This window comes from Ambystoma mexicanum, chromosome 1q (genome assembly GCF_040938575.1).
Source record: "Ambystoma mexicanum isolate Mex_15411 chromosome 1q, UKY_AmexF1_1, whole genome shotgun sequence".
Taxonomy (NCBI): Eukaryota; Metazoa; Chordata; class Amphibia; order Caudata; family Ambystomatidae; genus Ambystoma; species Ambystoma mexicanum.
The window spans coordinates 1130148311-1130164253 of NC_090922.1; the positions used below are offsets into that span (position 1 = coordinate 1130148311).

Sequence of the window (15943 nt, forward strand, 5' to 3'; positions counted from 1 at the left end):
ATCTGAGATCTAAGTGATTCTACCAAGTTTCATTTTTCTCTTACTACAAGCTGGCTCATAAGTCTATGTTGAATGTACTAAGGGCTGTCAGAGCTTCCTTTCACCCCCTTCACTAATATGTTCCCAAATATCTATCTCCCCAACAGTCTTTTCAAAACAGGTTCTCTGTCACATAATTACCATTTTCTGAATTCTGGAGACCTTCACACAACCTAAACAACCCACAGAGACTGTAGTTCAAAGGTGCTCATTACTTTCTCTGGGCAGCTGACCAACTCAACCTTCAGCTTCAATGAGGTACATAAATCGGACACATTAAGAAGAACGTGTGACATTAAAGAGAATGAAATATTAGCTTTCTATTCCTGAACTACATCACAAACATGTATGATACACTTTTTTTTCCGTCTTCTTTCAGACATGGTTTCAGGCATATAGGGACTCCAGGTCGCATGCTGAATTTATTTGGGCTTGGCAGAATGTGTTTATGGTTCATCAGGCTCCTTACTGTTCCATTGAACAGGAGTGGGTTTCCATGTGCATTGATTACTATTTCAATTCGGGGACACTGCCCATCTTCTTTTCTACCTGTGTCTTATTGTCTTTATTGTCCACAGCTCTTCCGATGTGCTGTAGTATGAGGCTGTTTTGGTTGTCTCTCAGATTTGTTACACCAAAACCACCTACTCTAATCAGGTGATGTAACTTCTGTATTAACGACCTTGAACTTTTTCCATTCCCACATAAAGCTATAAAGAATATTAATGGTCTTTGCTAAGTGTCTCTCCTTAATCGGTGTAATCACATTGGCGATAATAAACAGATGCCTTGGCAGAGCAATGTATTGTATAGATTCTTCTCCATAACCCTAAGCGAAGCATGCACCTGTAATCACAGTCTGTTACAAAGCTTTCTAGAAGTGGAAGGATCAAGATTCAACTCAACCAGTTTTCTGCATCTTTTAGCAAGTGAATGCCAAGTTATATTATTTCTTCTTCCATCCACCAGAGACCTGCCTTTGATATCCTCTTTTTTCTTGCCCCTTTGGAGATTCTCCTAATCCAGCTTGTAGCCGGATGCTTAGCAAACGTCTTCCACCGATTCAAAAGCTGGGCTCGGTGATAACCAGGCACTTGTGTATAGGCGCATTATAAATGCCATATCATATCATATCATGCTATGTGTGTACTAGAGAGTCTTGTAACCGATATCTGGATTCATCAGACCTTCCTATTCAGCTGTCTACCATAGTAACAACACTTATTCAATTGTGATATCGAATAGTAGAGGTGAGAGGTGGACGCCTGATTCGGGCCTTTCTTGCTCATGAACGAGAAAGAGGTGAAACTGTTAGGTTCTATATGTGGTTTGGATCATGCACATATCACTGGAATACATCCTATAAAGCTTGTTCGGGTGCCAATTCTTTCCACTGTCATCAAACAAGTTCTTTATTGGTCCTGTTTGATACTTTCTCTGCATCAACACTCACCACCAATCTGTGACGTATCCTTCCCAGGCAATAGGAGCAAGCATGGCTGGGAATGGCACGTATGTCCCTGACTCCCTTTAATCAATCCAGTCTGCTCCTTGCTGATTGCTCTGACAAACAACACGTGTAGGCATCAGGCTAGATTCGTAGTGAGGATTGTAATGCTACATTAATTAACACAAGAGGTAGATAATTCTTACATAGCACCGGTTTCGGAATATCTGAGATCCTGGAGATTTTCAGCCTCTCGTCCTTTGCTGCAGTGCTCTATTTGAACATTTCGAATAAACACCGCTCCTCTAGGAATGCTCAGTAGAACCTGCTGGGTAGAACATCCAGTTGCAGTGTGGTAAAGGTTGGCAAGCTGTCAGTCAAGGGAGTCATTCTCTCATTCGAGTCTTGCACTTTCCTCCTCATTCAACAGAGTATCAATTTCTTCAGACTATAATTACTGTTTTCTTTATCCAGTGCTGGCCTTCCATGTATGTTTTGACAGAACTTTACACATTCTTATGTTTGTCCGTTATTGCATCCCCTCAATGCATACGATGCTCTACATAGTGTTTGTCTGTTGTTTCTGCTTGAACCTACATGGTAAGAGGTGGATAGTCTCTCCCCATTCTCCCTATAACATTGATTGATCCTGAATAGAATGACCTGCTCTTCTAATCATTCTTTTGTTAATTACTTATCTGGTGCTCTTGGTTTGCTGAAGCAGGCGTGTGTCTCTTTCTGATGTTTTGTGTTCTTTCTCCAGCTCTTTCGATGTACTTCCTCTCACACCTGTTGTGCCCTTTTCTTGATAGAGACTGTGTGAGATACACATCTCACGGCTAGCCACACTGTATTGGCTACGTCGACAGAGCTCCTATTACTTTTCATTAAGTTCCTAATGTCCTATTAGCTCTATTATTTAAGGCGTCACCCATTAGTATTGTATGCCAATCTCAGGGAGGGCGAGTGTTCCCTGCTGTCTGCCAGTGACAGGTGTTGGCTTATTCAGAGTGGTCTGAGATATGTCTCCATCCATTTGAGCAATTCAAAGTTGACTGCACAAGTGTGTGCGAGAAAAGGAATTCAGTACACGAGTGGCAGTCATGAACATGAAACTAGAAGGGCTGGCTGCTCTGAAAACATCTCTTCCAAAAAGCTGTTTCTGTCTTCTTTATTCCACCTTGTGCACTGTATCTCTGTCAAAAAAGGGGACTCACACCAGATTTGAAGGACACTCCCAGTAGTTTCTCATGTTCACTGACTTAGCTAATGATTCAAATCCAAGTAAAAAACACATCCAAAACCACCCACATATTGTCGGAAGAACTAGGCAATGTTCAAGATGCAGCTCTGTATTATGACAACGATTAGAGAGACTTCCTACACACGAATCATGCGTTCTCTCCAGTGTTCATGCAACAGCACGCTCAAGCTTATTGATTTACAATCAAAGCAGTTGTGGCATTCCACCCCAAAATGTGTATAGTAGGCTTTTGTGGAACAATGCTTTGTCCATCCCATTCGATCTTACCTGGTATTCTCCATTCTCACAATTGACAGGGCTGTTGCATCTGTTAATAGTCCAAGAAACAACTTACAGGATGTTTGGGAGGACATGCTTGTTGTGATTGTTGCCATCTGGTTAGAAACGTTGGACTCAACTCAAGCGAGAGGTTTTAAATGGCCACAAACCTAATCCTCACTTCCTCACCCTGCCTACCACCCTCCAGAAAGAGTAGTTCATGCCGCCCCACCTTTCTTCTCACCACCTCTCCGCACTGTCTGTCATTCTCTGTCCTGTAGAACTGTATGGTTCTAAACTATTTACCAAAGCCTATTTTTATGTCATTATGAGTGGTGACACGTGTATAGCTCTCCCCTCAGCAATTCCCTTGGTCCGATTAGATGTGAGAATGTGAGAATGTGTCTGGGACCTTGACTTGGTGTTCCCTTGCTGACTTTGAAATGACTTGGCTTTTGTGTTGCCGCCTCAGGTTATTTGAGGTCTTGGTCAGACAATATAATATGATATAATATGTTATTCATAACGCGCTTAATACCCAGAGGTTTCTAAGCGCGGACCCGGGGATCGAACACATGTCTCTGTGTCGTCTTGCTTCCAAGGAGAGCACACTGCCGCTGAGCTATCCTCCCGAGACAATATGGATAGGTTCGGTCTGCATGTGCAACTGATATTTTTCAATGTAAGTCAATCAGGATTTCAAAAGGTTTGGAACCTCTCTAACTTTGCAACCCCTTGATAAAACCACACGCAACTTTCTAAATGTATGGACTTCTTAATTGTTGAGTGGATTCGAACTTTGCTAAAGGTATAACACACCCAAAAAGAGTTCCTCGTATTGGGAGTGTATCTTAGCCATACCTACAGGGTTGTCATCAGCACACCAGGCACTCCCCCGGCTTCAGAAGGCATGCGTCCTGTGTGCCTCCTTACGCAATGCCAACTTCCCATGTGGACCGTCACACAAAAAAACGGAATTTCTGCAATGAAATTCTTAGTCCAGCTATTCGCCAAAGATCTAAACCTTGTATATGGTGAGAGTTGGCAATCGAGGTGTATTCTAAACCGAAACTAGAGCTTGAAATTGGGGACCGCACAGTTGGCCAAAAGAGGAAAGGCTCAATGACAGGTGTATCAGCCAGCATGTGGGGCTGCATTGCTCACCGCCTACACATTTGGCATGAAGCCCCCCACCAGCATGTCTGCATTCACCACTATTTGCAGCACAACATTGAACAGTGATGCTTCTGTGTGCATGTCAAAACCAAGCAGGCAAGAAAACACATTGGGAAACACAAAATGATGAAGAAAGAAAGGATGCGCTAAAAGAATGGGACCATGCTAATATGGAGAATTAATCGATTAAAAGATAAGGGGGGGGGGGGAGAATGATATCAAAGGGAAAAGGAAAGTATTCAGAAAAGAAAATGAGTTAGCAGGACAATAAGCATGAGAGAAACAGACCTTAAAAAAATGAAGATGAGTTATGGAGAAAAAAAGGAAAGAGGGGATAACGGTAAAATATAGGACCAACATAATAGATGATTTGGTCTCCGTAACTGGACATAAAAGTAAGATAAACGCCAAATTAAAGGCAGATAGCAAATCACACGTAGCCAAACAATGGGAAACACACAGACGCACAGAAAGAAAACGCATACAAACGCCAAGCTACACAAAACGATGGGCATAAACGGGCATCTTGATGTGCACAATCAAAATATTTAACAGGGCGCATTCAGACAGCTTTTGCCATCAGTTCGAAGGCATCATCTTCCAAGTGAATTTGAATCATGTGTTAAATTGCATATTATTCTCCGTCATGGCATAGAGGCCAAACGTGTGAGTGAAGCGAAGTGTGCAAGACTGTGTGACGAGGGTCACCCTTCTCTGGAAAACGCGTTCCAGGATGATCTGAAGCTGAAGTGGTGCAAGCAGATCAACACAGTTGGGAAGAGTCTGCCTTCACGCTGCTGGTGTTGAAAGTGTGGCTGTGCTGACGTGATGCCACACGAAAACACATGCACTAATCGCAAAAGGGAGCTCGCGGCGCCTTTTCCTCCTCATTAATGTGTACACAAACCATACACTTTCCATGAGGCAAAATTCTCAATGAGTTTCCTTACATCCATATCAACCAGTCTGATAAGTTACCATGCACCGGGGCTTGGAGAGAGTGGATAGGTTCTGTAGCCTTTTCTATTTTAAGAATCCGAATCCAAATTTGCAACAGTAAGGGTGAAAGAGACATGAACCGAAAGTCCGTGCCTGTTCTTTAAATTCCCCTTTGCCTTCCCTGCATTTTAATGCATGCTGTGTTCAGATAGTACAACCAGCTAAGATCGCCCCCGATATCTGTGTGCAGCCAAATCCCGGCAGGTTCAACTCAGCCTTTCAGCCTTCCGAGGTCGATAACATGAGGACCACTCTGGGAAAATAATGTCTTCTGTTATTTGAGCGCTCTGAAACATATGTGTGTGTGTAGCGCTAGATAAGAAATACATTATTATTATTATTAGAAGGCGGTATCTGTGTGCAGCGTGAATGACACCAAATGCTGTAGACATTTGGTGAAGGGCAGGTGAACATGTTGGGCACTGATGAAAGACTGCGAGCTGGCTGTCTATATTGTCATAAAACACAAATTAACGAAAGACCTGTACTAATAATATAACTGATGACGACATACATTTAAATAAGCTGGCAAAAAAGACTTGTTTTTGTCAACACCAAACATAATCTACATTGGAAAATGTATAATCATTTAGGAAGATATGACTTGCATGATAGTGACTTATTTCTTCAAACACCCTCCTGATTTTGTGCTTGTGAAACAGAGTAACCCACTTCATGAGCTGGAAATAAATAAAATCATGTTATTATGTATTTTGAATTATTTGTTTATAATCTCTCCCTGATTCATCCCATCCATTCTTTGCACAGCATTCTTCTGTTACAAGGTTGACGTAGGCGCTCAATGCTTAATTTGAATATTTATATATATTTCCGAAACGCAGCAACATGTACTACTGTGCTGGATGGTTGCACTCACAGGAGTACATACAAGTACCAAAAAATGAAATGTCCATCAGTCAGGAAAGACTGCAGACCAATTCCAGTTTATTTGGGTCACAGATCAGAAAAAGGTACGATGCGTTTCGTAGCCCACTGGCCACTTGTTCACATATCCAATCACATGGTTACGCTGGAGTTGTTCTTAAAAAGGCAGTCAAACCATCTCTATGGTACATTAGAAAACCAGTCCATTTTCTATTTCCATAATTGTGAGGCTTACCTAAAAACTAGTGTGAAAAAGCCTGCTGCCATTTTAAAGCATGGACTACTGTAATGGAGATAATGGGTAAGGTGGGCTTGCTGCCAACCTGCTTGTGTGGGTGATTCTCGGTGCTGGGGATTTGTTGTCTCAAGGTGATTACAAGAACGCGGCTGGTCCAGTGTGGACTTAATGGAGTGCTTAATGCAGCCTAATTGTTGAACCGTATGGTTACTGCTCGTGCATGATATATATATATATATATATATATGTATATATATATATATATATATATATATATATATATACACTTGTTTCTGTTAGTGGTGCTCAGCCTCTTAGTGGGTTCACTTGGGTGGTTTCAGAAGCATACCATTCACGTAGGCAAACAATGTAGTTGCTGAAACTGAAAGTGTCCAAGAGAAGCTAGAGGTACTGTGGGATGTATTGACCGACTTTGCTATACTATGCGGCCTCACTCTGCTATCCATGGTGTGAGAAACAGCAAAATGGCGGCAAAACACCTGTGCTCGCCAAAACCTCCAAAACTGCGTTTTCAACACAAAAAAAGATAGCTGCATAACCGGCCACCCATGGTGCATGTGTGGTGGAACAGAGCACACAATGCAGAAAAAGTGCCAGTGGTCTCCATGACAAGCAAACCTGGAGTACAGAGGGAGCAGCAGCGCTTTGCCAGTGAAACTCCAAAATTTGCCTGTAAATGACATTTACTTTGCTGCTGAAACGCCAAAATGCCTGTACATAACACTTTCCAACACTCAAAATCTTGCTTGGCACTAAAATTCATTTAATCTAATGAAGCAATGTTAAATTACAAAGTCCTGAAATGTTGAGAGCAAAACATTTTCTCAGCAAAACTGGATCGCCTGTGAATGACTATTCCTGTCAAAAATCTGTGTGCAGCCACACTGGGCTACCTATGAGTGACAGCCACTGTCAAATGGGATTTCCTGATTAAACTTTAAAGTTGTCTAAAACTAAAGATCTGCCGGATTAGCAAATAGAAAAGGACTGTTACTGAAAGTAACACAGATCTCAGTTGTTTGATTTTGATGAACAGATACTCCATAAAATATGTAATCTTTGTATGTGATTTTCGTAGAGGTTACAAATGTATAAATATGTATTTAGGACAAAATTCAATTTTGATACTAGTGGCTAGGGGAGGTTCCTAAGTATTGTAAAAACCAAACCAGAAACTTGACATCATCGGTCTTTGATCCAATTCCTTGGATTTTAGGCGGAGATGAGGCTCTGATCCAATCCCAGTTCACAGGGGCAGGTTAAGTTAAGCCAGCCCATACACCCACTTTTGTGTTTGTCATTTTGACATGATAAATAGGAACATCTGACAACACATAGGACACACAGGGCCTCATTACAACTCAGGCGTTAAGGGTTAACGCCGTCGTTAACCCTTAACGCCTGATTCCAATTTTAACGGCTGCTTTTAGCAGCCGTTAAAATCCATGGCGCTAAACCGCCTTGGTGCTAATTACGATGCCGTAATTAGCACCTTCCCCAATCCCATTATGCCCTATGGGGCAAAAATGGGAATGGGGAAGGGTAAATGGGAAATGGGGATTTACCGCCCCACTCACCTTGGAATGGGGCGGAAAATCCGCCATCCACCATGGTGTAAACATAGTTTACACCATGGTGGTAAAGTTGGTGTACTTACCGCCTGGGTCGTAATGACCCCCACACTCTCTTCTGATTCCAGCGAAGCTCTCTGATCCAGCATTCAACATACAACCTTTAACATCCTTCCAGATCCAGATGCCAATCGCCAGGCCAAGCAGTAGCTGAACCATTTTCAGCTAGGCCTCAATCCTCAATTAATCATCAACTAGTCCTTACCACCCAGTGAAGCACTGTGGGGTCTGGAAGCATCCTGGAACTATCTGGCTTGCTACCATATTGCTTGCCTGATGAACTGGCCATCCCACTGATCTGAAATATCCAGAAACAAGAAGGGCAGATCCCGTGCAGTTCCGGTGACCGGCCTAGCTGATGTGCTATCCTTCCCTGATAGACCCGATCCATTGACCAGAATCTTGACGGGCCAAAAATCTTAAATCCCAGTGGATTGTAAGTATTAATAGGATGCTAGAGAACTATTGTATACCTTGCATTATCTTGTTCCACCCCAATCTTTGAACTATCCTTACTTTCATAACCAGTAAAAGTATCACAAATCTTAGTGCTATCTCATTCTGTCTATTTGCTAAAGCGTCATTTTGATAGTCAATTTTATTTGTGTAACTCATCCATAAATCCCACTTCGAGTGTTTGGACTGGTTCTGCCGGGGAAGGTGCTGGGGATCTGTTAATGAAGTCAGGAATCAGTCTCAGAGCTTACTTTGTCTCAACCAGATTGTCTAGCCTGCATGCTCTAGTCTTGAGTAAAAACATAATTTCTGGTTTTAAACTGAAGTTTTTGAAGATAGAAACGAAATTTCAATTCCCACTGACACCTAACATCCTTAGCTATCTCTACAACCCAAAATTACAAAACAGTGTCTTTGACCCGTTTTTATCAAAAATCACATAGTAAAAGTTTGCCGCAAATTTACATTTTGCAAAAGTTTTACACATGGAATTGCCTTTAAATTATTTCCCACTTTGCATTTGAGATTCCAATTGTTTTATTTTCATTAAATCGTTGCTTGTGATTGCTTGCATCTGTTCAAAGCGGCTCCCATAGAAATGCATAATAATGTAAGCATTTTTGACCACATTTAGTGTTTTTGCTCAGCCAGTTTCAAAGCCATCCTGACAGTTGAAAAGTCAAATCCGTTTTTCTCTTGTGTTATGGGGGGGAGGTGGGAGTGATATTCTGTTTGGTCTGTATTATTCCTGAGTATCTGCTCTCTTCTCACATCTATTTAAATTGCCTATTGGTGGGTTGAGGGGTGTTGCAGGGGGAACCTCTAACCACAGTGCTATCTGTTCCAAACCAACCCAAAAGTATTCTTTTCTTTGCTTCAATCTTTTTGTGCTCATTACCTGATTCCCAGTGCACTAAAGATATTATTCAGTGTTCTGTCACCCCACTGGTGATTGTTGTTACCTATTAAAAATATATTGTGATTTAAATTCTAATAAATAAATAAACATTTACTGTTCCAAACTAGCCCGATTCCTGGTTCAGTGTGACCGGTGGAGGGGGTATTTTGAGAAGGGTGTGATATGAGTATTATATCATTCAGAATATTGAACTTATAGACAAAAATAAATAAAGGTTTCATTTGCGCACCACATGCTGGGTGAGACTTGGGTGTGTGCCTGATTGAAATCCCTTACAGTACTCCAGTAAATTTAACAACCAACAGAGAACCAGGGCACTCGGTCTGTGCTGTAGAAATCTGCACAGTGCTGCTTGAAAAAAAGACTTTGATTTTTTAAACTGACATTATTTTCTTGGAAATGAAGGAGAGAATCCAACACTCTTTTCCACTTCCCTGAGTGAAAAATTACGTTCAGGATTTGTATTTAAAATATATTTTTCACAGGCCAAGCATTTTATCAGTCCATGCAAATCTGCGGAGTGCATTGCACACAGCTCTTGCAACCCCAGATAGAATATGCTCTTGTAAAATCCCAAGGAATGAATACATAATTACCAATAGTTACTGACAGAGACACATGTGATCTGCACCATTGTAGCTTGTAGGGCAATCTATTTTAAATGCACTTTAACAAAATTGAATTGACATGTTTGGTATCCCTTTCAGTGACAAATCCTGTGAACAGGGTTCCCCGAAATACTTTAATCGATCTGGAATTTAATTAATCATTCTGACATTTGTCTAACATAATCTCGGGTCACAAGCTGTGAAATGTTCTACCAGTTCTCAGGTAGAAAGAAAAACACATCACCTGGAGTTACATTGTTACAATTGAGACACTTTAAGAAAGGGAACATGCCTGCCCATTTCCTACCACCTTGGTTCGGAATGTAACTATGACAGGACTGATGTATGCTGACTCTCTCCACAGCTGTCATGTGGAAGAATAGCCAGGATTCTGCCGCTTTGATTATCCAGCAGGAAGGGTAACACCTTTGCCCAGGGCACAGAATCGTCCCCCATTAGGTTTCAGGGAAATGGTGCGTTACAGACAGCAATAACATCACAAAGCCAGCCTCACACCAGGCTGCTTATTACTGGAGTCCCTTTGAAGCCAGCAAGCATGTCAAGGAGGGGGGGTTAGAGAAGCTGGATAGGGAAGGTAGCTCCGGAGAAGGGTCTTGCCATCTTGCTTTGTTGGGGTTCTCTTAACTTTCCTGTCTGCTACATTTCCTACACAAGGGTACTCTGAGTGTGATGTCATAAGGCAACAGGCCCTTTTTACAGTAACAGGGATTGGACCCTTTACAGAGACCTGCTTTTGACAAATTGCTTATGGAATATTCTCCTTAAATGAAGAGTGGCAACCATCATATGTTGGTTCAACTTTTGACCATCAAGAGAAAAGACGGATACACATTTTGACCTCTGTTGGGACTGCAGTCCATTCCAAGGTCCTGTGTCATAGAGGTGAAAACAGAAGGCATCCAAGGCAGCGGAGACCTATGACCCCTAACCCGTCGGGCTGACTACTGTTGGACCAAGCCATCATTTCTGGCTGTGCTGGAACAGGATCTTGTTCATTGCAGATGAAGGATCTCCTGTATGTTCCAGTCAGTATATAGTCTTTCTATCGAATATTTTATAAAGAACGAACGTATAGTGAATATTTTATAATGAAAACTTTATAGAGAATGCATTTAGGGGTGGGGTAAAGGGTTACATATTTTTGGAAACGGTTGGGGTGGGATTTTAGGGGGTATACGGGGGCTTGGAGTTGGACACCACCAAAAAAAAGTGCATTCTCTAAACAAATATTTGTTATAAAATATTTGATATATGTTCATTCTTTATAAAATATTTTGGTATAAAGACATGTACCCATTCTTCTCTGCTGTTGGGTGTCCTGACCCACGTTTAAGCTATCCTGCTACAACATTTGGTGCTGTGGGCTTAGGAAATTCAAGATGGCGGAAAACCCACATGTGCGCCGAAATCCAGGAAAGCTGCGCAGTTTGTGCGCCCACCAAAATGGTTGCCTCACTTGCCACCCACCAGTGCGAGAATGAAAGGCCGGGTTGCCATGAGGGAAATGGGTTGCCAAAGGAAAAACAGTAGCGCCGGTTAGCTTCAAAGCGCTTTAAAACCACCATTGGACTACCCGCACAGTAGTCTGAAACCATTGGGAATGGCAATGCTGATTGCCAAATGCAACCTAGAAGTGTGGGGAATTCATTTCTTAAATCCCAAAAATGGGTGCAGTACCAGTACTCACCACTATCCAAAAGCCGGCGTTTTAAAACCACTCTGTTTCCCTGAAGGCAAGTCAAAATGCCTATTTTCAAACATTGCAATATGTGCAAAATATTTACTGAACACCAGCAGACATTTGGCAGAATGGAGTTTTGTGTGCCTACAAAATCTGGGAAATGAAGAGCCCAAAAACAATGCTTATAACAAAAATGCTATGGAGTCAGCAGCTTAAGCCTAACTGCAACTGGATTTAAAACCACCAAAATCGAAAATGTTAAATTAAATGAGTGACCTATGTTTGGTGTCACATGCCTTTGTAACTGTTGAAATGTCATAGTTTTGCACTTAGAATCAGCATTCTAGCTGCATGTGTAAAATTACAAGTTATCTTAAAAGCAACAAAAAGTTAGCTGAAGGTCTGGCTTAAGGAACTTGATTTTGCCTAGCAACGGATCCCATCAGGAGTGAAACTTGAGTCACAACTATGTTCCCAGGCCAATGTTCCTTTTGCTGCCCACACAAAGGATATACCATCTATCTGATAATTGAATTATCTGTGCTCTGCCAGAGAGTGAACAAAGCCCTCTCCACTCAGGCAAGGGTTTTTATTACAGACGTCGTAAAAAGTGGCTTCCTCCTGGAGAAGCTGGGAGGGGCACTGCCTGTGAGAAGCAAGCTGGCTTGGCAGAAACTGGAAAGACTGGTTTCTGTACCATGTGACCTGAAAAGACACACCCCTGCAGCAAGGATATGGTTTTATAAAAAGGGGGATAATTCATAGTGCGGACATGTGAAAATTTTATAAATGATACCATAATTCTTGTGATTTTTCTGCCCACAGTTTAAGACGTGGTAGGAACCGGTGGTATGTTCAGGGGGGTTTTAGCGGAAAAGTGGATATTACTCTAAATGTGTGCATGTTAAAAATCTGAAACTTCATCAGTTAATGTCCCTACCCCCTGCACACATGTATGTAAAGTTGGGTCCATGTCGGAAATTGAAAAAGCAGTTAAAAAGTCAATTATGTACACTCTTTGAATGCAAGCTCCGAGAATGAGCAGATTTGGACATAGACATGGCTAAATTCAGCCACACCATGTATATGTAATTTCAAACAACTGTGTAACTCTGAAGTATGGATTTTGATCATATATATATTTGGGTGCACAGATGACAAGGGAGGTTGTTTCAAGAGATCATAAAATGACATCAATCTGACTCACAGTTCAGTTTGCCAATCAAGCGGAGGAATGGAAGCCTGACCAATGACGAATGAGAGGGGCAAGTCTAGTGATGCAACACACACACCCATTCTCAAGAAACAGATAAAAGCAGAGAGTCAGGACACATAGAGGGATTCAATTTCATCTGCCGCTGGAAGCCCTGCCGGAAAAATCCATACTTACCTCCATCAAACTCCAGAAAGCCAAACTAGAGACTTCAATCTATCCAGAGCAGAGACCAGACCAGAGAGAAAGCAGTGCTGTGCCTAGCAGAGACCAGACCAGAGAGAAAGCAGTGCTGTGCCTAGCAGAGACCAGACCAGAGAGAAAGCAGTGCTGTGCCTAGCCGAGACCAGACCAGGCGCTGTGAGCAGAATCCGGAAAGACCTGACCAGACTGAAGATCGTGACCAAGTCGCTTTCCTGTTCAAAATCTCTTGTGAGTACTTAGCAAAACTCAGAACCAATCTCTTAGTTTAAATTCATCTAATTCAATCTATTTAACCTAAGTAGAACTGCCTCCTATCTGTCACCTGTCATTTCTAGTAAAATTTGTCATTTTGAAAAAGTGTGCGTTTAAAATTTACAAAACCAAAAACGACCTTTACTAAATTACTCATATCTCCGCAACCGTTTGGGCTAGAGACTTGCAATAACTTTTATTTGGAAGCTGAGATCCCAGGCTTTCCTAGGACCCCAAAACGGTAGAGATAGTCCTTGCGGTTCCTTTGTAATAGCGCTCGGCGCATCCGCGAATTTTGCCGCGATTTGCAATTTCTTCACATGTAAAAAAAAACTGCTGCTGCCTGATTTCATTTGCCAGAAATTCGTTTAACCTGCTAACTATCCCTGCATCATTGCTAGTGTGAGCCTGGACTAATATTAACTAGATACCACTCACCCTGAACCTCTGAAAGGGAATTAAAAGCGTTTCCAGCATATTTCTCATTCATTGCCAGCACATATCAAAGCAATTTGGGCCTGTGATTTCAAAACTCCTATCTGTTTTCTGTTGTCTAAGCTTGCTGGATTGAACTGATTACATTGATTGCATTTCTGAGAACTGTGTGCTTTCCTCCCATTTCCTTGCATTGCATAAAGAGGGGGGGAGTGAATAGCCAGAGAAAAGTGATTACATTGTTTGGTTGAAATCATATTGAGTATTTTCTGTACTGCATTCATTGAATATTGCATCCACCTGAGCTTACATAAAGCATCCTCTACCACATTATACTTTTGTTCCTATTTACCAGTGTGCTACCTTATCCATTTCATGTCAACTCATTAGTGATTATAAGAAGCGTGTTAGTGCCAGATTCTCCGTTATTAATCTTTATCATATCAGATTAAGTGTGATATTCAATTATTAATTTATTATAAAGTGGGATATATATACCTATTGTTTAAATTATCAAATAAACCTTTTAACTTGCAAAACAGAACTACTTCTTGGCTCAGTGGGGTCAGGGGGATTCCCAGAGAGGGGTGTTATACAGGGGTAGTCATCCAGAACGCATGAACTGGACCTAAAGATATATCAATAAGGGTTTTCATTCAGTATTCTAGACTAGGCGTTAACTTAGCTGTAGTGCTGAATTGAATCCTCTTACAAAGTGGGGGCTCGAGCCGAGACGTTGGGTTAGATTTACCAGTTGTGCAGCTTAATACAGTGTGCTAACTGACGGGATACATACACCCGGTCGGATCACCACGCTGCATTACGCTGTGAAGCATTCCTCAAAAGGGACACTCCAAGAAAAGTTCTGTTCTGCAAAAATAAAATACTAACTTCTGTAAGTCAGGACAGAGACCAATCTCTAGAATGACGACCTTAGTAGACATGAAAATAGCCAGAGAGCACCTCTTGCATAAGCTATTTGTGAGAGGTGAATGGACCGAACAGGGCCAGGATGTGTGGTTGCAGGCCATCACACAACAGGTCACTGAAACAGGGTCAGATATATATAGAGATCAGGGTCCCTTACATGTGGCCCTGAGTGAACTATATATGGCTCCTAAAGCCAAAGAGGAACACAATAAGATCGCCAGGATAGCAGCATACCTGTACCTATATATGGGAGACATGCAGGATAGATGTGCTGAAAGCCAAAATCTGGCAAATAGGCAACAGATGGCATTACAGAAGGTCCAATCTGATCTGGACTCTTCTGAGCAGAGGCTGCAGAGGAGCCAGGAGTCAGAAAATGACAGCAGACTGTACATTACTAAAATAAAGGAGGATATGGATGTGCTGCAAAAGGAAAAGTCAGAACAGGATACTAGATTTCTGGCCCTGCAGAAGGAGCACCAAGACAGTTTGGACTCCTTACTGCAGAGCCAGAAAAAGCTGGAGCAACAGATCAATTTCAACAGGGCATGCACAGAGCAGGTAGCCACCCTGCAAATCCAACTAGACAGAGAGAAAGAGGAGAGCAATAAACTGATCCTGAAAGACCTGGATACCCAGGCAGAGTTTGATCAGGAGCGCCAGAAAGCTGGTGCCTTCCAAAGGCAAAGGGACGACCTGGCGGCACAGATGCAGGCTCTTAGTCAGGAAAGAGACGCCATAGGCCAGGAAGTCTGCCACTTAAAAAAGGAAATTGAAGAAAATCACCTGGCCCTCCAGGGGCTGGGTGATCTCCAAAAAGAAAACCAGAACTGGGTAGAGCACACCAGAAGGGTGGAAGATGCTCTAGCAAGAAAGGAGCAGGCCAATAGGGACATTGCCCAGGAGGTAAACCTCCTGCAGCAAAGACTGGCCCAGTTCTCCAGGACCAACCAGGAAGCACAGAGGGAGAATGAGGCCCTCTGTCAACACAATGATAGGCTCCAGCAACAGGTAGCGATGCAGGAGAAACTGATAGAGTCGAGTAAGGCCTTAACAGAGGAACTGAAGGCACAAATGCAGGCTCTTGCATTGCAACAGGGAGCAGGGGCAGATAGAGATGAGGTCCGCTGGGAAAGAGAGACTCCTGACCATAACCGCAGGAGCCCTAACCCCAGGGGCCTTCATCTCCCCCAGTCCCTGGACTCTGCCACCCCCATGTCCCCTGGCGCACATGAGCACAGGGCCACAGGGATGGCAGATTACTAT

The 15943-nt window shown here is 42.4% G+C and overlaps 1 protein-coding gene across 12 annotated transcripts in view; it reads right to left on the reverse strand.

Moving 5' to 3' along the window:
• The window catches only part of NTNG1 (netrin G1), a 978539-nt gene that overhangs the window by 544797 nt on the left and 417799 nt on the right, over window positions 1-15943 (reverse strand). The window lies entirely within an intron of this gene.